The sequence below is a fragment of the Oncorhynchus masou genome, chromosome 18 (genome assembly GCF_036934945.1).
Source record: "Oncorhynchus masou masou isolate Uvic2021 chromosome 18, UVic_Omas_1.1, whole genome shotgun sequence".
Taxonomy (NCBI): Eukaryota; Metazoa; Chordata; class Actinopteri; order Salmoniformes; family Salmonidae; genus Oncorhynchus; species Oncorhynchus masou.
Window position 1 is genome coordinate 29,212,172 of NC_088229.1, and position 27,738 is coordinate 29,239,909.

At 39.7% G+C, this 27,738-nt stretch overlaps 1 protein-coding gene across 3 annotated transcripts in view; it reads left to right on the forward strand.

The window, feature by feature from the left end:
* Positions 1–27,738, forward strand: part of casz1 (castor zinc finger 1) — a 250,642-nt gene that overhangs the window by 37,033 nt on the left and 185,871 nt on the right. For all 3 annotated transcript variants that reach the window (XM_064922913.1, XM_064922912.1, XM_064922914.1), the window contains one exon: positions 22,824–22,927. The gene's annotated coding sequence lies outside the window, so the exon portion shown is untranslated. The remainder of the gene's footprint in view (positions 1–22,823; positions 22,928–27,738) is intronic.

The window sequence follows — 27,738 nt, forward strand, 5'->3', positions numbered from 1 at the left end:
GGTTCAGTTGGGGTCTGAAGGGTTGTGCTCCCTCCCAGAGATGTCATGAAAGAGGAGTTGATGTCGCTGCTCCCTGCTCCCTGACAGCTGAAGCCCATGGAAGGAACTGGAGGATGGAGAGCAGCGATTAAAACCAGTTCCTCCTTATTACAAGTGGAATTTCCTCCCAGCTGATTGAAGTTTGAGCATATTGCTGCCATATTCCCTCCCACAAGAGGCCTGAGTTGTAATATTTTGCAGAAAGGAGGGGGCGGATGAGAGACTATCAAAGTCTCTCGCTTTCAGCGTTTATTTTTTTATTTTTTTGCACACCATTGACCCAGCTGTGAGTTGAATTTCCAAAGCATTTAGTCATTTAGCACAAGTCGTCCAGGATAAATGGAAGGCTATTATTAGTATTTCTTACCAGAGAAAATTTGATTTCCAACAAGACTAGCCTACAGTTAAAAACAATGTGAGGAACACTACGATGAAGTCAAATATTTACGCAGTGATCTGATCAATACTCGCTCAGAATGAGTATTAATGTGTAGAGTATTTATAATACAATGTGGGGGGGGGACCACAGTATGTAATCCCATGCCATTTAGCTGTTCTATGCTAAATTAATGCAATCCCCTAATGTTTAGTGTAAAGAATCAATCATGCAAAAATCTATTGTTGCATTAGCCTTGAAAGAACAATAATAATAAAAACGCTATAATGGTTTTAGCTTCCTTTCCATAAATCATGTTGGCGGGGGGGACAGAGGTGGGGGCATCTTAACTTGCGGAGTGTGCCATTTCAGTCCTTCTGAGGAGTTGAGGTGATGCTGAATATTGATATCATATTGAACAATAATCCAACATAAACTTGAGCTTTTTTTTAACCTTAGGTGTCGTGAAATACGGCGTGACAATGAGAGTCACTCTACTGTATCTACCGGTAACTGAATTTGACCCGACACCTCTCCGCGATGACATAAAGCAGTTTTGTGTTCGATAGCCACTCAACACCACACTGTAAATCAACATGAAATGCATAAAAAAGGTGTCGGGCGTGAGATTTACTGTAACACTGAAAATCCTTTTAAACAAATATTAAAATAAAGCCCAAATCAGTCTGAAAGTCGTTTAAGAGGTCATCGCACTTCAGTTTAGAGCTGGGCACTGAAAGCTGACAGGCTGTCGAAATTTACATTTGGTATTATCATTTGATTGATGACATGTCTCACAGTCTCTTGTCTCGTTGCGTACTGTAGTGCTGTGTGTCTATGGTACAGTGTGTCTATGGTACAGTGTGTCTATGGTACTGTGTGTCTATGGTACTGTGTGTCTATGGTACAGTGTGTCTATGGTACTGTGTGTCTATGGTACTGTGTGTCTATGGTACTGTGTGTCTATGGTACAGTGTGTCTATGGTACAGTGTGTCTATGGTACAGTGTGTCTATGGTACTGTGTGTCTATGGTACTGTGTGTCTATGGTACTGTGTGTCTATGGTACTGTGTGTCTATGGTACTGTGTGTCTATGGTACAGTGCGTCTATGGTACAGTGCGTCTATGGTACAGTGCGTCTATGGTACAGTGCGTCTAAGGTACCGTGCGTCTATGGTACCGTGCGTCTATGGTACCGTGCGTCTATGGTACCGTGCGTCTATGGTACCGTGCGTCTATGGTACCGTGCGTCTATGGTACCGTGCGTCTATGGTACCGTGCGTCTATGGTACCGTGCGTCTATGGTACCGTGCGTCTATGGTACCGTGTGTCTATGACACGGACCAAATGCAAATGGTACAAACACCGGAAAGAAGAAACACAATGCAGCTTTGAATAGTCACCCCTTAGCGTTGTGAGAGATATTGAAATGTACCAATAACTAAGCAAATGTCACTTTTGTACAGTAGCATCATTATACAAACACACATATAGCCTACAGTATGTTTGAACCAATAACGTGAGTGAGTTTCATGAAGGTTTACAGTGAAGTTATGGCAACAGATCAACATTTATTTGTCGCGTACATAGATTAGCAGATGTTAAAGTGTGTCTAGCTCCAGCAGTGCAGTAAATGTCTAACAGTACAATACTAATATACAAATAATCCAAAGAAAAAAGTAAAGATTATATATATATTTTTTTTAAATATCAGAACAAGCAATTTCAGAGTCTGGAATATAAATACGTGGTGTGTATAGACAGTATGGACAATATATAATTAGAAAAAAGGTATGTACAGCAGTAGTTATAGGATGAGCTATGTTGAGAATACAGTAATACAGATTAAGTCGTCCGTGGATCTGTTGGGGCGGTATGCAAATTGTAGTGGGTCTAGGGTGTTGGGTAAGGTGGAGGTGATATGGTCATTAACGCACTTGAATGTCTTACTCCCATCGTCTACAGAAATCGGGAGCACACAGTTCTTGTCAGTGGCGGCTGTCCACGTCGGCTGCTCTGTGTTGTTTTCCTCAAAGCGGACAAAGAAAGTGTTTAGTTTGTCCGGGAGTGAGGAGTCGGTGTCCGCTGGCTGACTTTCCCTTTATAAGCCTTGATTGTCTGGAGTCCCTGCCACATGTGTCTCAAGTCTGAACCTTTGAATTGCGACTCCACTTTGCCTTAAGGATGTCCAAGTTGCCAGTTACCTTGCCATGGTTAAATGTGGTGATTTGCGCTCTCAGTTTTACGCAAATGCTGACATCTATCCACGGTTTTTGGTTTGGATGAATTGTAATCGTCACTGTAGGAACAACTACCTGATGAACCTACTCACTGAGTCAGTGTATACGTCGATACTATTCCCAGAGGCGACCCTGAACATTTCCCAGTCGGGATGATCAAAACAATCCTGAAGCAAAGATTCCGATTGGTCAGACCAACGTTGAACAGTCCTTACCACGGGTGCTTCCTGTTTAAGTTTCTGCCGATAGGCGGGGAGGAACAGGATGTAGGCTTGATCTGATTTGCCCAATGCCAGAATTCTTTCATGACAAAGGTATTGTATGATAGTTTTAGGAGTAGGTAGACCTAAGAAAGTGCTTTCTATAATGTAGTTCCAGCCTGAGGCCTGTAGAAAAGGCTTTGCAAGTTAGCCCCATTTGAAGAGGCATCTCCATTACACAGAGAGAATACCCTCTCTTCCAGGAAGTGGGTGGAGAAGATAATACCCTGAAAGAGTGAGGAAAGAAGAAAAACAATCAAATTAATGAATATTTTTGTTGCCATAATCAGTCATTTTGAACTTAAACCAAAAAGAGCAACAAAACAAATAGTTTTTTTGGGAAAGAATACACGTATTTAATGCCTTCAAGCAAAACTAATTAAAGACCACACCTCATTTACATAAATAAGCATTATAATTTGCATGGCGGCACGAGAGAAATGGGCGAGAGAAAAGAAAGCAATATTTTGCAGTCTGCTAATTTCAATTTATTTAGGATTTAAGCTTAATAAAGATTCATTTTGGAGGGGAAGAGAAAATAATCAAAGAGGAAATGTGAACTATCTCCAAAGATGCAGCAGCCCTATTCAAAGGGCCCTTTCCGAGTCACTAGATGACTCCTAATCTGGAGTGGCACTTGCTGGCCTGCCTCCAACACAACTCCTTGAAAGGTAAAACATTTTAGAGCCCAATTTATTAGTATGCAATTCTGGCATCGGGTAGAGAATTAATGGCGGTGACTGATAATGACTGTAATCGTGGCACAAATGGGGTGTTGAAATAGCAAACAACGGGCACAAGGCATGTAATGGGGATTTTATTAATTACCTAAGGTCCCTAGCATGAGCAAGCCTCCAGGATTTACTGTGGCCGTGCCAGCCGGTCGACGAGGGGTCGCACGGCCTAATCTGAGAATGAAGGGGTCAGTACAGAGGTGAAAACGGGGTCAATGTGGCACGCTACTGCACTCAGTCTAAAAGAGCTACATAATACCGTCATGGCTGGGAAGCAGGGTCTCTAGCACTTAGAAGATGAGGGGATTCCAATCAGTTGCCCCTGATATATGCTCTTAAGCAGCAGGATCATATAGGCCCCTATTCAATCAGAAGTGCATAAACAGGAAGTGATGGGTCAAGGCAAAACAACATTTTCCTCTCACTTTGAGAAGGTGTTTTTGAATCGAGTTTGTTTTTGTTTCACCTAGCAAACATTAAACCGCCCATCAAATGATTCTGAAGACGTACATTTTGACAGAGTCTGACAAGTATCGTTAACTTACATTCACCTGCTTTCATTTACCTTTTCAAACAGCAAACAAAACAATGCCAGTATGGTGAATTGTATCTCCTTTTTCCTTTGTTCTCAGTCAGAAAAAAAAGGACTGTCAGGTAGGGAGGCCCATTCACACATCAACTCATCAACAAGAGAGGATTGATTAAAAGTCCCCTTTATTACCTCCTGCATCCTTAATGGACACTATACTTTCAAAATGGAAGAAACAATTAGAGTTTTACTGCTTTGTGGGCACTACTGATTTATATAAATCACAGCACGGGTGTAAATTTTTCAATAAAAGACAGAACCACTCCTCGCATGCATAATCAGCGTGTCTACAAACACACTGTAGGGGAGAGTGGGGTATGTTGAGCCTTTTTTCAATTCAGCATCACTATGTCAAGGGAAATATAGTATTTTTTCTAATGAAGATATTGTATCCACATATATTTCAGGATGTTGTGTATCCCTGGAAATAATCAGAATTGATGTAGACATAACAGTTTTGAAAACATAGCCTGTCCATAAAAGTGGTCTCGTTGCACAATTTACCTGAGGTGTGGGGAAATTGAGCATAGGGACAGGATAAGTTGAGCTGCCTTGGGGTAAGTGGGTGTTTGTGTCCTATGATAGTGGGTGATGATGCTGCTAGGTCAAAGTTGAATTCATGGGATGGGGGTGTGGTAGATTGTCTATATTAAATGTATGCCTACATTGAGATACAGATCTCTCTGTTCAATATCACTTACCTTTCCATTTCTTGACCAGTTTTCTGGGACAGTGATGCTATTTCGCTGTGCTAATGCATAGGCAAGTTCTCTGCATATGAGGCTACTAAGCCCACGAAACTGGTCCATGAAATTCTTGATATGTTTAGCAAGCTCAGACTCTGATAAGACCTTGTGTGCCTCTGCTACTCTATCATAGCCCCTCTTTCGTACAGGTACATGTTTGTTTTCTTTTTTGTCAGTGTACCTCTTCAGTGTCATTGTTTATCTTTTCATCCCTTGCTGCTGCTCATATTGACTTCTTCCCTTCTCTCAATTCCTTGGCTGCTCCCTCAAGAACCTCAAGGAGGGCCAGACCCCTGCTTGTTTTACATTAGTATACACGGCGCACTTTGCAAAAATACTATGCATAAAACTGACAAAATGTAATCATAATAATTATAATCGTATAGGGTATGGTGGCCACTTACTAATTGGCTCAACTTACCCCAAGGCAAACATTTTGACTATATTAGACCACACAGCTACAATGATACACTTTCATGCTAGGTTTAGGACCTCATATTGTAGCTTATAGAGACCCCAGCTGATGTACAAAACTATCTACTTTGGGTTAGATACAAGCATCATGAAACCTTAACACAATAAATTGATTTGACTTTGTGAAAATGTTTTTTTTTGGAACAAACTTACCACTTTTTTTCATGTAGTTTCTTCCTTCACAGACTCCATGAAATGATGACCACTTCCTAAATATTTGGTCACGTGATTAATTTTGTTTAAGGTTCCCAGAAACAAGGGTTGGTTCAACTAACCCTCTGGCTCAACTTACCCCACTCTCCCCTCCAGTAGTGCACATGGCAAGTTCACACTTTTAAATTGGTTGGGCCCCACTGGTAAGAGAAGCAGCTTGAGGGAATATGTAAACAATTTGTATGCTTTACTACCCCTAATATTTCTCTATATGTTTGAGCCCCAAAGATTTGAGAGAAATGAAAGTGCAACTGCTGTTAGGATTTAGGATGTGTGTTTCTTATGAATTGTGATTTTTATGAATCAGAGGCTTCTTCCAACATTATTTTTTATTCTTAAGGATGCACATGTGCGTACACACACACACACACACACACACACACACACACACACACACACACACACACACACACACACACACACACACACACACACACACACACACACACACACACACACACACACACATAAAGAGAGCAGCTGGGTTTTATTTCAGAGAATAAAAGCAATAATGGTTGGAAGCCTTTGAAATCATTAATAGATAAAAGAATGAGAGATCACATGACATCTGGAGGGAGATTGAAGTTTGATCGCATCTTGCGTCTGATCCATTATCCAGCAAAAAAGAGACGGATTACAATCTTCTTCTAATTAACCGTTTTGATGGAAGCATAGTTTAGGTGTGGGATTTGATCTACACAATAATTCCCAAAGAGTCAAAATATATATCTATATTTGTCTGGACAATACACTCAACATAGATCAGTGTAAGAGGAGAGCCTGTATGGTGCTTTCAAACTGCTTCAATAGAAAATGGGGTATGCTTACGTATGTACTGGATTTGCCTATAGTATGTACCTCTCTGTCAGGGAGTGGGCACGGTACATTCTTGTGTTTAACTGATGGGAGGGATGAACATGGTACAATAGAAAATCTTGCCATTCAGGTTCAGAGGTTTTAACCCGGTCCTCAAATGTGAGAATTTGCACATACTGTACATAAGACTTTTTAAAGCTTCCAGAACTCCGTTTTACATTTCTCAGGACAGGTTGCCCCTCTTACTGTCTGAAAGCTAGTTTGGCCTCCTCTGTCCTGCTGTACCGCTCTGGTACTTTTTTTCCAAAGAAAATGAATTAAACAGCTGTAAAAAGGTCCATAATAGAGTCCGACTACAAAGAGACGACTTCTCAAAGGACTCAAACAGATCTTCAGATACCTTAATCTAGACTGTCATCTGACTTTGTTTGATTTGCGGCAAATACGAGTTCCAATTAGCAATGGTATCAGATCTGACCTAAGTATGAGCAACTAAGAGCTTTTAAAGAAATGAATAAAGGAAAGTGAATTAAGAGTAATTTTGTGTAATTTGTAGCCTTTTCATTCAACAGTAGTCGTCACTTTGTTTTCAGATCATATGTACAGAGATTAGGGTACGCGTTGATTACTTCAATTCAGTTGACAGGTTAGCTCAGCTCAATAGATGAAAAGGTATTTTATCAAAAGACTTGAAAAATACTTTAATTTGAAGCGCAGCGTGTACAGTCATTGACTGGGTTAGTGTCTTATAGTTTCTTGTGATCCTTTTTTATCAGCAGAGTCAAAATGGTATGCGCCACTGTATTCACAAGTTCTGACTAGGTTATCAAAACAGACATAGGTAATATTTCAACTTTTTTTAATCTTGCTTTTTCCCCTATCAAAGGCCTAGCTTTTGATTGTGTCTTTTTCATGTTCAAAGGTCAAATCCATTGTTTGAGGAAAAAGTAGTGTAAGTCCTTGAAATAGAGATCCGAGGAACAACGTCCCCTTAACACTACAGTACCGTACTGCACTTTCAGGATATAGACTGTATGGAAATATGTCCAATAAATGTATCAATTTATACAGAGTAAGTGTACATTACTGTCGTACTCAAAAACACTTGAAAGGAACTCCATATAAGCTATGTGTCCACTTGTAAACTGTAGACATCATTGTTGGGGGTGGGGGAGAGAAGGGGGCGAGTGAAGGAGAAAGCGAGATTACGACTAAGAGAGACTGAGAGAAGGATTGTGCCACACATCAGATCCCATCTTGGAGACTGATTGACATCTTCCATAGTGCATGTAAACAGTAATTATGTGGCAAGAGTACTATAGGCAGTTATGAGTACTTTATAAGCTTAGCCCCTGACCTGTACCTTTTTAGCAGTGTCCAGCTGATCTCTGCCTGCTCGTCATGCTGCCTCTCATCCATGTGAATCTTTATAAATACAGTGTCTTCAGAACGTATTCGCAGTATTCACCCCACTTTCTCCATATTTTGTTGTGTTACAGCCTGAATTTTTCAAATTGATTAAATTGAGATTTAGTGTCACTGGCCTACACACAATACCCCATAATGTCAAAGTTTAATTATGGTTTTAGACACTTTTACAAATTAATAAAAAATGGAAAGCTGAACTGTTGAGTCAATAAGTATTCAACACCTTTGTTATGGCAAGACTAAATAAGTCACAGAATAAGTTATGTGGAATCACTAATAGTGTTTAACATGATTTTTTGAATGACTACCTTGTCTCTGGACTCCACACATACAATTATTTGTAAGGCCCCTCAGTTGAGCAGTCAATTTCAAACACAGATTCAACCACAAAGACCAGGGATGTTTTCCTGTGCCTCGCAAAGAAGGTCACCTATTGGTAGATGGGTATAAAAAAGCTGACGTTGAATGTCCCTTTGAGCATGGTGAAGTTATTAATTACACTTTGGATAGTGTATCATTACACCCAGTCCCTATAAAGATAAAGGCATCCTTCCTAACTCAGTTGCCAAAGAGAAGGAAACTGCTCAGGGATTTCACCATGACCCAATGGTGACTTTAAAACACTTACAGAGTTTAATGGCTGTAATAGGAGAAAACATTGTAGTTACTCCACAATATTAACTTAAATGACAGAGTAAAAAGAAGGAAGCCTGTACAGAATAAAATATTCTAAAACATGCATCCTGTTTGCAATAAGGCACTTAAGTAAAACTGCAAATAATGTCGCAAAGAAATACATTTTATGACCATATTACAAAGCGTTATGTTTGAGGCAAATCCAACACATCAATGAGTACCACTATTTACATTTTCAAGCATGGTGGTGGCTGCATCATGTTGTGGGCATGCTTGTCATCGGCAAGGACTAGGGAGTTTTTTTTAGGATAAAAAGAAACAGAATAAAGCTAAGCACAGGCCAAATCTGGTTCTGTCTGCTTTCCAACAGATACAATTCACCTTTCAACAGGACAATAACCTAAAACACAAGGCCAAATATACACTGGAATTGCTTACCAAGACGACATTGAATGTTCCTGGGTAGCCTAGTTACAGCTTTGACTTAAATTGGCTTGAAAATCTATGGCAAGACTTGAAAATGGCTGTCTAGCAATGATCAACAACCAACTTGACAGAGCTTGAAGAAATAAAAAAATAAGTAATGTGCAAACATTGTGTAATCCAGGTGTGCAAAGCTCTTAGATACTTACCCAGAAAGACTCAAAGCTGTAATCGATGCCAAATGTGATTCTAACATGTATTGTGAATACTTCTGTAAATTAGATATTTATCTATTTCATTTTCAAAACATTTTCAAATATCAGTTCTAACAGGTTTTCACTCTGTCATTATGGGGTATTGTGTGTAGATGGGTGAAGGAAAACATTTATTTAATACATTTTTAATTCAGGCTGTAACACAACAAAATGTGAAATAAGTCAAGGTGTATGAATACTTTCTGAAGGCACTGTACATTTTTAACACCGCAGTGTGCATTTATTTTTCTTTATCTGGTTAAACACCTGTTTTGACCAAATATCCCTCCAAATCTCATGTATATCTCAACCAACTATTTGGGTACACTATTTGTTTACACTTTTGAACAAAATAAAGGTAAACTTTGATTTAAAAATTAAACGGACAAAACCTCTATTAAAAAAAGAACATGACATGCCATGAACTACCTGTCCCATTCAGACGTGAACCATCTTTCAACCTGGCACTTATTATTTGTGTTTTTACCTCAATGTGCTTGTCCCATGGGTGTGTACATTTTTGCAGAATGTGAGGTCATGCTTGAAAAATGTAATGAAAAGCATTTCATGTCATGACACATCAAAACCTGTTTTTACATAAGGACCTGCATTTTTTATATCCGTGCAGTCGTCAAACGAATGTTCCTCTCTGGTTTTGTTTGTTTTTTTCTTATTATTTTTTTTCCTCTGCCCTTTGCTCATAACCGGATCTGAACACAGAGAGACGGGAACAAAAACTGACAGCATTCTTTCACAGTGACTTCACCCATTTTGTCTCATCTGATACCTTTTTGGAAATCATGAAAGTAATTCCCTAATTCCCTTTTCATGTACACAGTCAATCCACCCTTTTCAAATGAATTCTGATTAATTGGTACAAATTGAATGACGTGTTCGATATAAGTACACCACCTGGACAGGACGCTAATCTATTGCAGGACCTGCTACGAAATGAGTTGTATAATACATCAAAAAGTACATTTTAACTCTAGTCTAGTTTGTCCCGTCAAGTGTGTTGGCCAATTATGTATTTCCACTTCACAACAAAGTTCCATTCTACTTCCAAAGTAGTGTTCCTCGGGGCATTCTCTGTGCAGATGCCCCAGTGTTTAAGAGGTGTCTGAGACAGGAGTGTTACCTCACCTGGTCTTATATTTACCTCAGATGGTAGGATTAGGAAGTAGCCATGTGGAAGATATGGCTCTAATCCACTCTTCTTCCTACTTGGCTAACACACACGCACGCATGTACCCACACACAGGCCGATTGGCCTTCTGGCAAATGCCAGATGCCTGGACCAGTTTTTAGTAGGGTGTGTGTCAAAATGGACATCTGTTTTGATGTAAAAATAAAACATTCAAACATTTGAAAAAGGGGACCCTTTGTGCAATTTCTCTGTTATACAATAATGAGCCTATGGCTGATCAGTGGTTAATGGCCAAAACCCCTATCAAGATGGTTTACTGATAGACAGCTGAGGTCAGCAAAGAAAACTGCTCTGACTCTGAACAATTCCTTTGACCTCATGGCTTGGTTTTTACTCTGACATGCACAAATACTTATGTAAGTAAGGTATTTCTGTTTTTGCCAAAAACTATATAAACCTGTTTACGCTTGTCATTATGGGTTATTGTGTGTAGATCGATGAGGGGAAAACAATTTCATACATTTTAGTACAAGGCTTGTAATGTAACAAAATGTGGAAAAAGTCAAGGGGTCTAAATGCTTTCCGAATGCACTGTAAATGTAGAAAGAACATATTCTACATTGTTCCCCTCAATCAAAACATTCTGTTTTCTGGGCGACTAAAACCACGATCTGGCCAAACCGTAAATTGCAATATCCTCATGATTCCTATAATGAAAGTTTTTGCCCTGCCCCTGTGCCTGTGCCCTTGCTGGGGCCTGCTGTTGTGTTGAGCGAACCACTCTCTTTTCCTCCTATGCACTCGAGAGAAAAAATGCTTTCTGATAGTGTACTAATTCCAAATTGCAGGAAAAACACAGCTTTGGAAACTTCACCCCCTTGTTCCTATCAAAGAGAGGAGGGTCTCAGCTTTCTGTCGGTATCATTTTTGTTTCTCAATATTCAGCTCAATAACAACTATTTTACAACCAGTATATTTGATATGGCTTTGAGAGCGGTGCGAGCTTGAATGTGCACCGGTCATTGCCAGGGCACAAGCCTAATAGGCCTCGTGGGCAGTAGCCTACAACTGCAGCATTTGTGTAGGACATGACATTTACTGTTGGATGAATAGATGGCTACTAGCAGTGGGTATTATAGGTAACACTTTACTTACTTCAGTCAAAAAGAGGGTGTCTTGTACTGCACCTGAAATCTGCTCCTGCATTTATCCCAGTCATCAGCAACATACCATTGGGGTAGAATGATAATTTAATATGTTAAATCAAAAATATATAACATAAACACACTTTTGGCACATAGGCCATGGTCAAATCGAATGTTTTACCTTGGGTGGTAGGTTTTGTGGGTTTCAATATTTTTATCTAGGTCTCATAACCAGCCATAAAATAACTACCTTGGTAGTTTTTATTTTATTTTTTCAAGTCTTATGTAGGTGTCATAACAATCCATAAAATAACACAAAATATATGTCACAACAGGTCTAAATATATGTGTCATGACAATGTTATGACCATATTATAACAGGTTATGTCAGATGTTATGACATATTATGCTATAGTTCTGACTGTGTCATAACGTCTTTCTAACGCTGGGTGTAAAGTGTTACCGTATTATATTAACAGTTAATGATCTAGTGTTTTGAGTTTCAACTTCCTCAGGTGTTGAACCCCAAATTAATTAGCCTATGGTGTTAGTTAGTGCACATAAAGATGTATATGGATTTAATCTCTATTGAACAAAAAACAATCATGCAACTAAAATTAAAATTCCAAAATTCATGACAATCACTGGATTAGGTTGCATATCAAAATACACTACATGACCAGGATGTGTTTACTTGCTCGTCAAACATCATTAATATGGAGTTGGTTTCCACTGGATGTTGGAACATTGCTGCGGGGACTTGGTTCCATTCAGCCACATGAGCATTAGTGAGGTCGGGCGATGTTGTTGGGTAATTAGGCCTTGCTCGCAGTCGGCGTTTCAATTCATCCCAAAGGGGTTTGATGGGGTTGTGGTTCAGGGCTCTGTGGAGGCCAGTCAAGTTCTTCCACACCGATCTCGACAAACCATTTCTGTATGGATCTTGCTTTGTGCTTGGGGGGCATTGTCATTCTGAAACAGGAAAGGGCCTTCCCCAAACTGTTGCCACAAAGTTGGAAGCACAGAATCTTCTAGAATGTCATTGTATGCTGTAGCTTTAAAGATTTCCCTTCAGTGGAACTAAGGGGCCTATCCCGAACCATGACAAATAGCTCCAGACCATTATATATCCTCCAACAAACTTTACTGTTGTCTCTATGCATTAGGGCAGGTAGCGTTCTCCTGGCCAAAAATAGATTTGTCTGTCGGACTGCCAGATGGTGAAACGTGATTCATCACTCCAGAGAACGCGTTTCCACTTCTCCAGAATCCAGTGGCGGCGAGCTTTACACCACTCCAGCCGACGCTTGGTATTGTGCATGGTGATTTTAGGTTTGTGTGCGGCTGCTCAGCCATGGAAACCCATTTCATAAAGCTCCCGACGAACAGTTATTGGGCTGATGTTGATTCCAGAGGCAGTTTGGAACTCGGTAGTGAGTGTTGCAACTGAGGACAGACGATTTTTACGCACATCAGCACTCGGGGGTCCCGTTCTGTGAGCTTGTGTGGCCTACCACTTTGTGGCTGAGCCATTGTTTCACGTAGACACATTTCCAATTCACAATTACAGCACTTACAGTTGACCGGGGCAGCTCTAGCATGGCAGAAATTTGATGAACTGACTTGTTGGAAAGGTGGCATCCTATGACGGGGGCCACGTTGAAGATTACTGAACTGTTCAGTAAAGCCATTCTACTGCCAATGTTTGTCTATGCAGATTGCATAGTTGTGTGCCCAATTTTATACGCCTGTCAGCAATGGTTGTGGCTGAAATAGCCAAAATCCACTAATTTGAAAGGGGTGTCCACATACTTTTGTATATATTGTGTATCTTGAATCATGCATTCCTGCTTGGACATGTTAGAGGAGACCTACTTATTTCTTGAATACCCCAGTAGTCTATTTATCATACTTCCTAATAAAGCACTATGGATTACTTTATAATGGTCATGGGCTGGTGCTACCAACTGTAAAAGTTAGTGGCACCAGTGACACCAGGGGAAAATTAGTTGGCAGGTCACGCAGTGATGTGTGCTTATGTGGATAAAATGCCAGGGCCAAATTCTTCACACACACACACACACCTACCTCTACAGTGCAACAGAGGTGGAGACCAGTATTTCGGAACTCCTAATATGTGGCAATGTTTTGATAAACATTTGTTAGCCTGAACTCAATGAGTATGTCTGCAGGCACATGAATATTTCGATATTAAACAGATTATGGCAGTAGTCATGTAAACACCTTACTTTGCTTTTCTTATTCGGCGTAAAGTCACCGTTTTTTGGGGGGTTAGCAATCGTTTGAATTATTATACTGAACAAAAATATAAACATAACAATTTCTACGATTTTACTGAGTTACAGTTCATGTAAGGAAATCAGTCAATTTAAATAAAATCATTATGCCCTAATCTATGGATTTCACATGGCTGGGAGTACAGATATGCATCTGTTGGTCAGAGACATCTTTAAAAAAAAGTAGGGTTCCAGAAGTGTATATGATCTGTGCATGTGCTAGCACCAGCTGAGCGAGCCTCCCTCTTTAGTGCCAGTGAAGTGAGTTGGGAACAACTGAATGTTTGAGTCTTAGAAGTGGTTTTCACATACAAACTTCATATGTTCAAACTCCGAATCAAATTTGCTTCACAAAAATAACATGGTCGCTGTGGCAGAATGTTTATTTTGATTGCCAATTTTCTGCATTCATCAGAGTGCCATCAGGTCGCCTGTTTTCAGATGTGTCCATGTAAACAGAATTTTTAGTGAAATTGTTCGTCTTGAAAAGCATGTGAATGTTTTAATCAAACTATTATATTAATCTGACTATCCACAATAAACACATTAATGTGTGCATGTAACCGTACTCAATGTACCTTGCACCTGTCATTATAGCTGTGGGATTCGGCTGTCCACACTATATTACACTTGGGATTGTTGTGTATCATCAATCCGTTGGTGTGGCCGGGATCATTCCGCAAAGAAAGATCATAAAACGTTCGATTGGGATCTTTACAGAGTTGTGTGTTTTCTTTTAATGCATCTACACCCACTGAATAAACAGTAACTGAATTTCCAATCAAGTTGACCGCTGTCATTTAAAAGTCAGCCCAGCCGTCTAGATTAGATTTCCACTGAATATCACATGCAAATGGACAGAGAAATATGACGTTAACATCTGAAATATAGCGATGAATATGATTTCCATATCATAATAGCATCATCATGCTATCACTTGGATGATTGATGTATACAATGATACCCTTAACAAATCATTCCTATCATTCCACTCTAGGACTTTATCCCAACTACCATCATCTTAAATGGCCTAGTGGAAGTCTCATTGTGTTATATGTGATGCTAAGTCCATCTCATTAGGGATATAATGGGAAAATGTAATTAGCACTGGTAATAATTATTGTATTTATTACGTTTTCTGTTTATTTATCAACTACATTTCAACTGGTAATTAGCAGTAATTAGGAGTGGGTTCATTTCCTTATCTTAACTCATTATGTGTATTGTTAGCAGTTTTATCAAAACTGCTCATAATATGAGAATCTTTGGATTAACCCACTGTCTCGAAAGAGGGTATTGGTTTATCATTAGCTGTAGAGTTTAAATTGTAATGGTTGTTCCCCTTAAAGGCGAAGTTCAGTATTTTGCAACTTAATGTTAGATGGTTCCTCGCCCTCAGAGGAGTATATGGGGCATGCAGCACGTTCAAAATTTAATGGTCAAATTAACTCAATTATTTGGTTTGACGTTACTTCAAACCATACATTTTTTACCTCATGCCCTCATCACTCCCATGTATTTTTAGATGTTTAGCTATGGTGGCTACAGTTAGTTTGGACACACCTACTAATTCCAGGGTTTTTCTTTATTTGCACTATTTTCTACATTGTAGAATAATAGTGAAGACATCAAATCTATGAAATAACACATATGGAATCATGTAGTAACCAAAAAAGTGTTAAACACATTTTATATTTGAGGTTATTCAAAGTAGCCAGCTTTTTCCTTGATGACAGCTTTGCACACTCTTGGCATTCTCTCAACCAGCTTCACCTGGAATGCTTTTCCAACAGTCTTGAAGGAGATCCCACATATGCTGATCACTTGTTGGCTGCTTTTCCTTCACTCTGCGGTCCCAAGTCATCTCAATTGGGTTGAGGTTAGGTGATTATGGGCGCCAGGTCATCTGATGTAGCACTCCATCACTCTCCTTCTTGGTCAAATACCCCTTACACAGCCTGGAGGTGTGTAAGGGGTATTTGGTCATTGTCCTGTTGAAAAACAAATGATAGTCCCACTAAGCGCAAACCAGATGGGATGGCTTATCGCTGCAGAATGTTGTGGTAGACATGTTGGTTAAGTGTGCCTTGAATTCTAAATAAATCACTGACAGTGTCACCAGCAAGGCACCATCACACCTCCTCCTCCATGCTTCACGATGGGAACCACACATGCGGAGATCATCGGTTCACCTATTCTGCGTCTCACAAAGAAACAGAGGTTGTAACCAAAAATCTCAAATTTGGACTCATCAGACCAAATGACAAGTGTGACTGACTGACTGGCTCAAATCGGTCTTATGTAGCTAAATTGAAATTGGGTTTCTTACATTGGATAAAAGTAGAGATGCAGAGCTACAAAATGGTATATCATTCACTGCATATCAGGAACAATGGGAAAGAAATTCTGCTTTGAAAGTTGATAAACTTGTAAACTCACTTTTGAGAAAAGGGCCTTTGAATGTTTTGGTACCTACTGGAGAGCTCTCCGTTGTCTACACCCTTTCAGCATGGTTCACACCCTCTTAAACCAGCCCCACCCATCTCTTTAAGTATTCACATGTAAGATCATGTGCTAAACCATGAGTACTGTAGTAAAGATTAAGACTAAAAGTGGTAGTAGTCTACAATAAGGAAAAATTCCAGGTAAACAGTAATTGTCCAGATACAAATATTTTATAAATATTAGATGACACTTCCACACATCCAGTGGTGGAAAAAGTACTAAATTGTCATACTTGAGTAAAAGTATAAATAATTTCAAATTCCTCATATCATATCACAATTATACATATATATATATATATTTTTTTTTTGACTGATAGCCAGGGGTACACTCCAACACTAAGACATCATTTTCAAACTAAGCATTTGTGTTTAGTGAGTCTGCCAGATCAGATCCAGATCAGACGCAGTACGGATGTTCTCTTGATAAGTGTGTGAATTGGACAATTTACTTTTGGGTGTCAGGGAAAATATATGGAGTAAAAAGTCTTTATTTCAGAATGTAGTGAAGTAAAAGTAAAAGTTGGCAAAAATATAAATAGTAAAGTAATGTACAGATACCCCACAAAAATACTTAGTAGTACTTTACACCACTGCCCAAATGCCTTCACACCAGTACAATGCCTTCACACCAAATGCCTTCACACCAAATGCCTTCACACCAGTAAATTAGCATCCTTTATATACTGTTACACACACACTTATCACATAGTATTCCATACATAAGTTAAGGCCATGCAACCTGAGTTAGGTGCACATGTACAGTACATAAACAGATGCATGCACTATATATTTATCTGGTGGACACTTGATAGGGTCACATGATATTGCTGTGGTATGTCACAACATAATGTTACGACCACACATATCAATATTAATTTTATATATCAATATTTTGCTAAGTCTTGCTAAGTGGATGGGTCTCTACAGAAGGTGTAAACAGTACAGCAAAATGGTTACTTGCATAGTAGCAATGTCAGAAATAGATAGTGTCAGTATAAACAAAATAATATATAGTATGTACAAGAACAATATCAATAATGATATCAGTGATAGACGAGGTAGTTATATGCATACAATCAGGGGTAAAGTGGCTGAGCAGCAGGATACAAAAAAAATAGTAGCAGCAACGTATGGTATGTGTGTTAGGAGAGAGCCTGTTTCTGTCCTGCCCTTGACTTTGGTACAGGGCATGTGATGTCCATAGCCTCTTTGTCACAAAACTGATCATCTCAAAAATATACGTTTGTCTAGCTGTGTCGAGTCCAGGTGGTGCTTGTATAGGCAGACCATCTATGGGAGGAAGGATGTCAGCGTTGCGCAGCAGCTGAAACCTGGTCTTGACAGTCCGAACGCTCCTTGTTGACACCACGCTCCAGGGCATCGAAGCTGTAAAACAGGGAATAACAACAACAACAAAAATCAGAAGACATTACAACCCTGCACAACATCAATTCACCTCTCAAGTTTAGATAAGAAGAATAACCTCATACAATAAAATTATTTTCACCTGAAGTGCTGGTGCTGCTTGATCTGTGACAGTGGACTGAAGTACGGAGTCAGGTGTTCTTGCCAGCCATAGCTTTCCATCAGCACCGTACCATCCTCCAGTCCAACCAGCTGTGGGATGTTGACTCTTGTCACAGTGCTGTCTAGCACAATACCAGCAATTTCAGACAAATTGTTCACTGTGGTCTTTTCCAGATACAAATATTTTAGCATTATTATACAATAGATGCAAAATGGCATTCTGAGATAACATCACTGCACACAGTTCATACAATTAATGTTATCTAGCTAGCCAGCCATCTAAGGTCAGCTGGCTGGCTAACAGCAAGCTTTAACTAGTAATAAAAATCAATTGTCTTAGCTAGCTAAAGTTAACCAAATAGGTTCAATGTTAGCTAGTTAGCTAGCTAACATTAGGCTATAACTAGCAATGCGAAATGGCATTCTGAGAAAACATCACTAACGTTACACACACTTCATACATGTAAGTTAATGTTAGCTAGCAAGCCAATCATCTAACCTCAGCTAATGTTAGCTAGCTAACAGCAAGCTGTAACTTGGTCTTTTGTTTTAAAATGTCACGTTAACATTAGCTAGCTAGCTAAAAAATGAATCCCAATCCATAGAGTAATGTTACTAGCCATACAAACCGATTGCCAAAGCTAGCAAAAGTTAACCAAATAGGTTCAATGTTAGCTAGCAAGTCAGCCATCGAACTTCAGCTGGCTAGCTAACAGCAAGCTTTAACTAGCAATACAAAATTATTTTCATAGTTAGCTAACGTTAACCAAATAGGTTTAATGTTAGGTAGCAAGCCAGCCATCGAATACCAGCAAGCTTTAACATGCAATGAAAACAACTTTCTTACAAAATTAGAAATGTATAATATCTGAATCTGTAACTAGACTTTTACCCGTATACATGGATGAAAGCTTCACGGCAGACCGCAACCCCTTTTATTAATTAAGACGTCCTGTGTCGTTTCCACGGTTCCACTGATTTCAAAACTCAGTCAACTTCTTCCGTGACAACAATGTTGATTGCTGTTTCTTCCCAATCACTGTCATCAGAAGACTCTACAATGTCTTCTTCAATTAAAATGTGTTTTTTCCTACCTAAATCAGGGATTTCCTCATTGTCTGAGAGTGTCAGCATGGCATGATCGTTTTCCAGAAAGTATTCCATCACAACTTTTTCCCATGGACCTTTGTCAGTAGCGCCTGATATATTCAGGGCAGCAATGTTATTGAGAGCAGTAGCAACACCTTTGCTTATCCTCTGCAGCATAGGTAACTCTGGGTCTTCCTTTCCTGTGGCTGTCCTCATGAGAGACAGTTTAATCAGGGCGCTTGATCGTTTTTGCGACTGCACTTGAAGAAACGTTCAGAATTCTTGACATTTTCCTTATTGACTGTCCTTCATGTCTTAAAGTAATGATGGTCTGTCATTTCTCTTTGCTTATTTGAGCTGTTCTTGCCATAATATGGTATTTTACCAAATAGGACTATCTTCTGTATACCACCCCTACCTTGTCACAACACAACTGATTGGTTCAAACACATTAAGAAGGAAAGAAATTCCACATATTAACTTTTAACTTGGCACATCTGTTAATTGAAATGCATTCCAGGTACTTCATGAAGCTGGTTGAGAGAATGCCAAGAGTGTGCAAAGCTGTTATCAAGGCAAAGGGTGGCAACTTTGAAGAATCTCAAATATCATTTTATTTGTTTAACACTTTTTTGGTTACTTCATGATTCCACATTTGAGGTTTCATAGTTTTGATGTCTTCACTATTATTCTACAATGTAGAAAATAGTAAAAATAAAGAAAAACCTTGGAATGAGTAGGTGTGTCCAAACTTTTGACTGGTACTGTACTTTCAGGGTAAGAAACCATCTAACACTAAGTTGTAAAATATTGAACATTTCTTAAAGTTACAGTATTGAAGAATATTTCAATTATTTCTCCTTTTTTAAAAGGCGCCTCAACCACAGGAGGTTGGTGGCAATGGCTGGAGCGGAATAACCCCATAGTGGAGTATGCCACTACACAAATTAGGTATTTTTAGGAGAACGATACCCCTTAGTTTTCTGATTCAGAAGTGGGTGGTTTCCACAACCTGTAGCTTTTCAATTCTCATTTTGCCATTGAACAAATGTTTTTTGTCCTTTTAAATATCATTGTGTCTTAACCGAAAACAATGACAAGATACTGGAGAATTTACTTAATTATTTAAATATGTATTTTTTAAGGCATTTTAGATTTTATTCAGACATATTAGAAACATGACCCGCCAAGCCGCACTTCTTAACACCCGCTTGCTTTACCCGGAAGCCAGCTGCACCAATGTGTCGGAGGAAAGACTGTTCAGCGGACGACCGAGACGGACGACCGAGGTCAGCCTGCAGTCACCCGGCCCGCCACAAGGAGTTGCTAGAGTGTGATGAGCCAAGTAAAGCCCTCCTGGCTAAACCCTCCAATAACCCGGACAACGCTGGGCCAATTGTGCACCGCCCAATGGGACTCCCAGTCACGGCATGTTGTGACCCGGCCTGGGATCGAACCCCAGTATTGAGCCTGGGATCGAAAGCCCCTTCAAGTGCATGTCAAGCAAATACTTGAGAAAGCAGACTGTATTGCAATCATCTCTGATGGGTGGTTGAATGTTCGTGGGCAAGGAATTATTAACTACATCATCTCCACCCCTAAAACCAGTATTCTACAAGAGCACAGACACAAGGGACAACACACACACCGGTCTCTACATTGCAGATGAGCTGAAGGCAGTCATCAATGACCTTGGACCACAGAAGGTATTTGCACTGGTGACAGACAACACTGCAAACTTGAAGGCTGCTTGGTCTAAACTGGAGGAGTCCTACCCTCACATCACACCCATTGGCTGTGCTGCTCTTGCATGGAATCTGCTCCTCAAGGACACCATGGCACTGAAAACAATTGTTATACTCTACAAGAGAGCCAAGGAAATGGTTAGGTATGTGAAGGGTCATCAAGTTATAGCATCAATCTACCTCACTAAGCAAAGTGAGAAGAATATGAGCACCACATTGAAGCTGCCCAGCAACACCCGTTGGGGTGGTGTTGTCATCATGTTTGACAGTCTCCTGGAGGGGAAGGAGTCTATTCAAGAAATGGCCATATGACAGTCTGCTGATATGGACAGCCCCATCAAGAGGATCCTCCTGGATGATGTATTTTTGGAGAGAATGATAAGCAGCCTGAAACTCCTGAAACCTATTGCAGTAGCCATTGCACGGATTGAGGGAGACAAATCCATCCTGTCTGATGTTCAGACTCTGCTTGCAGATGTAAGAGAAGAAATCCGTACTGCCCTGCCCACTTCACTGTTGCTCCAAGCAGAGGAAACTGCAGTTCTGAAATACATCAAAAAGCGTGAAGACTTCTGCCTGAAGCCCGTACACGCCGCAGCGTACATGTTGGACCCCAAGTATGCTGGCAAGAGCATCCTGTCTGGTGCAGAGATCAACAAGGCCTATGGTGTCATCACTTCCGTGTCTCACCACCTTGGCCTGGATGAGGGCAAGGTTCTTGACAGTCTGGCGAAGTACACTTCCAAGCAAGGGCTTTGGGATGGAGATGCAGTATTGCAGTCATGCCAACATATCTCATCAGCCACCTGGTGGAGGGGACTTTGTGGATCTGAGGCTCTTTCCCCTGTTGCCTCTATCATCCTCCAAATCCCACCAACATCAGCCATCTCAGAGCTCAACTGGTCCTTGTTTGGGAACACACACACCAAAGCACACAACAGGTTGACCAATACAAGGTTTGAAAAATTGGTAACCATCCAGGCAAATTTGAGGCTTTTTGAGCCGGACAACAAGCCATCCTCAACAAGGTTGGAAAGTGACAGTGAAGATGAGGCCTCAGACTCTGATGTTCAATAGTTGGACATTGAGGAGGTCCAGGGAGAAGACATGGAAGCCTGAGAGGAAGACAACCAGAGCTTTAGTTTTTAGACTATAATTTTACAAATGTATGTTGAAAACGTTTTTTGGAGATGTGATGGATCATTGGGGATCATTCAGTATTGCTTTTCTTTTGTTGTTCAGTGAAATCATCCCATGTGAAGGGTCTACTCATTGAAATAAAGTTCAATTGGTAACACATTTTTTAAATTTATTTTTTATTGGAAGGATTTAATCCTGTGCAATTATTTATACTTATGATAAGATAAAAGTTTTATGTTTCTGTCTCCATTTGATATGTTAAATATATCCAATGCAAAAACATCTACATTTAATTGGTATTAATATTAATTTTCATATATTTCCATTAATTCCCATATATTCCTGTTAATTCCCATGGAAAGTTTCCACCTCTGAAAAGTCCCCAAAATGTGCAACCCTAGTTGCAACCCCCCTTTTGCCCTCAGATCAGCCTCAATTCGTCGGGGCATGGACTCCACAAGGTGTCGAAAACGTTCCACAGGGGATGCTGGCCAATGTTGACTCCAATGCTTCCCACAGTTGCCAAGTTGGCTCGATGTTCTTTGGGTGGTGGACCATTCTTGATACACACAGGAATATGTTAAGCACAAAAATCCAGCACCATTGCAGTTCTTGACACAAACCGGTGTACCTGGCACATATTACTATATCCTGTTGAAAGACATAAATGTTTTGCTTATTCTCCCTCTGAGAGTCACACATACACAATCCGTGTCTCAGTTGTCTCAAGGCTTAAAAATACTTTTTTAACCTGTCTCCTCCCCGTCATCATCACTGAGAAGTGGATTTAACAAGTGACATCAATAAGGGATTATAGCTTTCACCAGGATTCACCTGGTCAGTCTATGCCATGGAATGAGCAGGTGTCCTTAATGTTTTGTACACTCAGTGTATGTGCATATTAGGCACCTCTGGTATACCAAATGAATTGTACCGTAATGTGTAAAGAAGTCGCAAATAACTCAGTTGATATACAACTCTCTCTTGTATCCCTTTAGGATCCAGCTGCCAAATGATTGCCCATCAAGCAGCCATGAGCAGAGTCCAGACTGTAGCTCAACGGTAGGCTGGAGTTCAGACAGAGGTGCTGCCCAACTGACATGTGAGTCTTATTTCTCCTCTACAGTAATTCAGCATTTTTGCATGCTACACTGCCTTCAGAAAGGTTTCACACCTCTGATTTTGTTGTGTTACTGCCTGAATTTAAAATGGATTAAATGTAGATGTTTTGTCACTGGCCTACACACAATACACCCTTAATGTCAAAGTGGAATTATGTTTTCAGAAATCTTTACAAATTAATAACAAATTAAAAGCTGAAATGTCTTGAGTCAATAAGTATTCAAACCCTTTGTTATGGCAAGCCTAAATAAATTCAGGAGTAAAAATGTGTTTAACAAGTCACATAATATGTTGCGTGGACTCTCTCTGTGTGCAATAATATCTGCATTGTGTCCCACCACCCGCCAACCCCTCTTTTTACGCTACTGCTACTCTGTTCATCATATATGCATAGTCACTTTAACCATACCCACATGTACATACTACCTCAATAAGCCTGACTAACCGTTGTCTGTATATAGCCTTGCTACTCTTCTTTTCAAATGTCTTTTTTATTTCTTTACTTACCTACACACACACACATACTTTTTTTTCTCTGCACTATTGGTTAGAGCCTGTAAGTAAGCATTTCACTGTAAGGCCTACTACACCTGTTGTATTCGGCGCACGTGACAAATAAACTTTGATTTGATTTGATAATAGTGTTTAACATGATTTTTTAATGACTACCTCATCTCTGTACTCCACACACAATTATCTGTAAGGTCCCTCAGTCCTGTGCCTCGCAAAGAAGGGCGCTTATTGGTAGATGGGTAAAAAATAAAAAAGCAGACATTCAATATACCTTTGGCCATGGTGAAGTTATTAATTACACTTTGGATAGTGTATCATTACACCCAGTCACTACAAAAATACAGTTCCTAAGTCAGTTGCCGGAGAGAAAGGAAACCGCTCAGGGATTTCACCATGAGGCCAATGGTTACTTCAAAACAGTTACAGAGTTTAATGGCTGTGATTGGAGAAAACTGAGGATGGATCAACAACATTGTAGTTACTCCACAATACTAACGTAACTGACAGAGTGAAAAGAAGAAGCCTGTATAGAATACAAAGCAAAACATTTGACAAATCAATTACATGTTTGTCCTGAATACAAAGTGGTATGTTTGGGGCAAATCCAATACAACCAATTACTGAGTACCACTCTCCATATTTTCAAGCATAGTGGTGGCTGCATCATGCTTGTAATAAAAAATAAACATAATGGCGCTAAGCACAGGCAAACCCTAGAAGATAACCTGGTTCAGTCTGCTTTTCACCAGATACTGGGAGATGAATTCCCCTTTCAGCAGGACAATGACCTAAAACATAAGACCAAATCTACACTGGAGTTGCTTACCCAGAGATACTCACAGCTGTAATCGCTGCCAAAGGTGATTCTAACATGCGTTGACTCAGGGGGTTTAATACTTATCTAACCAAGATATATTATTGTTTTATTTTACAAATGTTAGAATTTTTCATCCACTTTGATATTACAGAGGATTTTGTGGATCATTACAAAAATCTATTTTAATCCCACTTTGTAACGTACTTTCTGAAGGCACTGTATATGGGATTGACATTGAATGTTATCTACAGTGCTGCTCTCAAGAGAGTCTTGCTCTCACTGGTGTCAAGGTAAGTCAACACTGCATGTTAAATTTTGCAACCATACTATAGTCATTTGAATCCACTTCAATATAGCATACAGTGTTACACATCTTTAAAGAGTATAATTTTAGGTAAGTAACATGTATTAAGTGCCACGCACAATTGGAGTATCATTAAAGTGTCTGAATTGACCTGGCTATGTCTACTTAAACATGGGCCTGCTTTGTGATATTGCAAGCTATGGAGACTAATCATTGAGTAAGATACTTAAAGGAATAATCCACTCAAAAACTATCTTTTGGTATTTTTTTAATTAGTCCACTGTGATACAGTTCCAAAGATGTTTTGCATATCAGCAATCAAGTTATCAAGATATAGGACTTTCAATCAACAAATTGTCATTTGTCACTTATCACGATGGTGCGTTTTGGCAAGTTACAATTTGTTTTTTGAAGTCCTATATCTTGAAAACTTGATTGCTGACATGCAAACATTTTGGAAATGTATCAACAATGAACAAATGAAAAAAATGCCAAAATATAGATTTTAAGTGGATTATTCATTTAAGTGGGTTGGGAAATGCAACATTTCAATGAATAGACAATTATTCATATGAATAAAAAAAATGTTATGAGTGATTTGGATCGAGTATGTTTTTATTGCCTCTTTTTTTTATGCAACACATAAAAGCTCTTGTATAGTACAATATCGGTGTCTGTGCTCGGTGTTGAAGTTGCACCTCTGCTTCTTGAAACAACTTAATTGTCTCAAACATGTACGCAAGCAGCACACACGAGTCATGATACCCCAAGGTCTAGATTAATTAAGCTATGAAAACCCTTGAGCAGGGAACATTCAGCAGGTGCCTGTTTGCCTTGGTATGGGACTTGGTTTTGGCAGTGGTGCAGTGGCTCATTATAAATCCATAATTAAGTTACAATTTTATTTGCTTTTTTAAACATATAGTCATCAGGGATTGACATGGTTTAAACTCAGATTTTGTTAAGTGCACTCTTGGCTATATTGCTACGTTATGCCCTATTCTACTTCAATCATTTGACTCTTTATTGGCTCCGTGAATGAGAAGTCATGAAGGATAATATGGTCGTGCCTTTGTTGGTTTTGATCCTTTTCCTATAGGTGTTAAGATTCAAATTTGCCATAGAGTCGTTTCTGGTGAAGCTTACATTCTCCTGATTCACTCTTAATCCTAAACAAGCTGATTTTCCCTCCCCCTCTTCACCTTGGCACAAAACAAACACAGTGGCACCCTACTAGGTGCAGGGATGGTCTCCTGAACCCCTACTGTTCAACTCATCCTGTTTTGTGGTCTGTTAGCTGTACTAAGTGAATAGGGAAAGGCAGGTCTCTGTGGGTAACGTCTGTCTTTCGAGTCACCTGCCAGGAGAGAGGGAGGGTGAGAAGCCCAGCGGGGGGGCCTCTAGGTGGGATGAGCTGGGCTGTGGGAGAGAATCCCCTGCCCACTGGGTGGTCAGCCCCAAATGAGAGGCTCCACCAAACGGGTAACGTATGCCAAGAGCTTGTTCAGGCTAACCATGCAGCCTGTGGAGGGGGGATTGGGCAGGAAATCGAGGTTAATAAGCGTGCTGTATATTAAGCAGTGGTGGGGCATCACCGGCCTCTGAGTGCTCAGGTCCAGCACCTCTCTTAGAGACGTTGCCAGCGAACTACAGTTACGTACACCACAGAATACTTCAGCAGTTATGCAGTGACATTATTTATTATGTAGCACAGCATGCATGCTCAAAAGAGGATTTGTTAGAAAAATGCATAAAGATAAACATTAGAGAACTACCGATAATCGGTCATGCCGATATTTTTGCCTGGTTTTGGCCTTTCTTAATCCATCGGCTATCAGCCCTTGAGTATCGGCGCAGCCGATTTCCCTTTCATAGCGCGAGTGCACTTGCCTCTCGTGTAAAACCCTGCAAGCCGGTGCCACTCATTGCTAGTTAGCCTGTCGCCGAGGATCCTTTGGGCTGCTTGCTAGCTACCCACTTATGCTGCATATACATTTAGCACACTTTAATAATGCCACACGAAATGGTGGAACTTTGTAAGTGATAATTAATTTACTGTTAGGCAAAACAATGTCCAAACTGGGGTCCAGCACTTTACAAAGCAATGTAGGTTCAATGCCCTAGAACTTTGTCATAGTAATTCCAAACATGCTAATTTCAAAGCTGATTGTCACAAAACATTTAGTTAATTCACTGAGTTAGCTAAATGACTTGTCTTTCCCTTGCTGAGCCGATCTGCTGCCTGAGCCGAACTGCCTGGCTAGCTACATGAGACACAATCGGCCTTGTAGTATTTGATTTTTGTAGACATCTGCCAGAAGTAAATTCATCCACAAACACGAATATAATATCTTTCATATGACCACGTTTTCATGAATTTTATGATATAATTGTCAAGCCAATTCAAATGACCAGGGACATGAACACGGAAGTACAGTATGACTTAGGAACGCGTCACTTGCACACGGTATAGGCTACTTCTATGAAAATGTTGTAGATCAGTAGACCTAACATGGTCCCAAATGAAAGGGAAACCGATTGTTTGTCGTCTGTAGCCCCATAGACGAATTAAATCAGCTCAAAAACAGAATGTGTGCACACAGTCCTATTGAATATGAATTCACCTGTATTGTGAATAGGTCTATGCCATCAGGATATACCCAGTTTATCAAGAGATTTACCATCAAATAAATAATTACTGTTATGCAGTTATATGGTTAAAACAAAGTCAAATGGATTATATGGTTGTATAATTAATTTGTTAATGGTTACATAGTTGCCTCTGGGAAATATTTTGCCCCCCAAAAATTGGTATCGGCATCGGCCCTTAAAAACCCACATTGGTCGTTCTCTAATAAACATCCATTATTTTTACCCATTTTGCATGCCTTATTATCTTATCTGACAATATGAAACAGAACTAGTAATAATTTTGTTGTTGTCGCTTTATTCATTTAAAAAAAATATATGCAGTTAAAAGTTTGGACACACCTACTCATTTCAGATTTTTTCTTTATTTTTTTACTATTTTCTACATTGTAGAATAATAGTGAAGACATCAAAACTATAGAACAACACATATGGAATCATGTAGTAACCAAAAACAGTGTTCAACAAACAAATCAAAATAGATTTTAGATTCTTCAAAGTAGACACC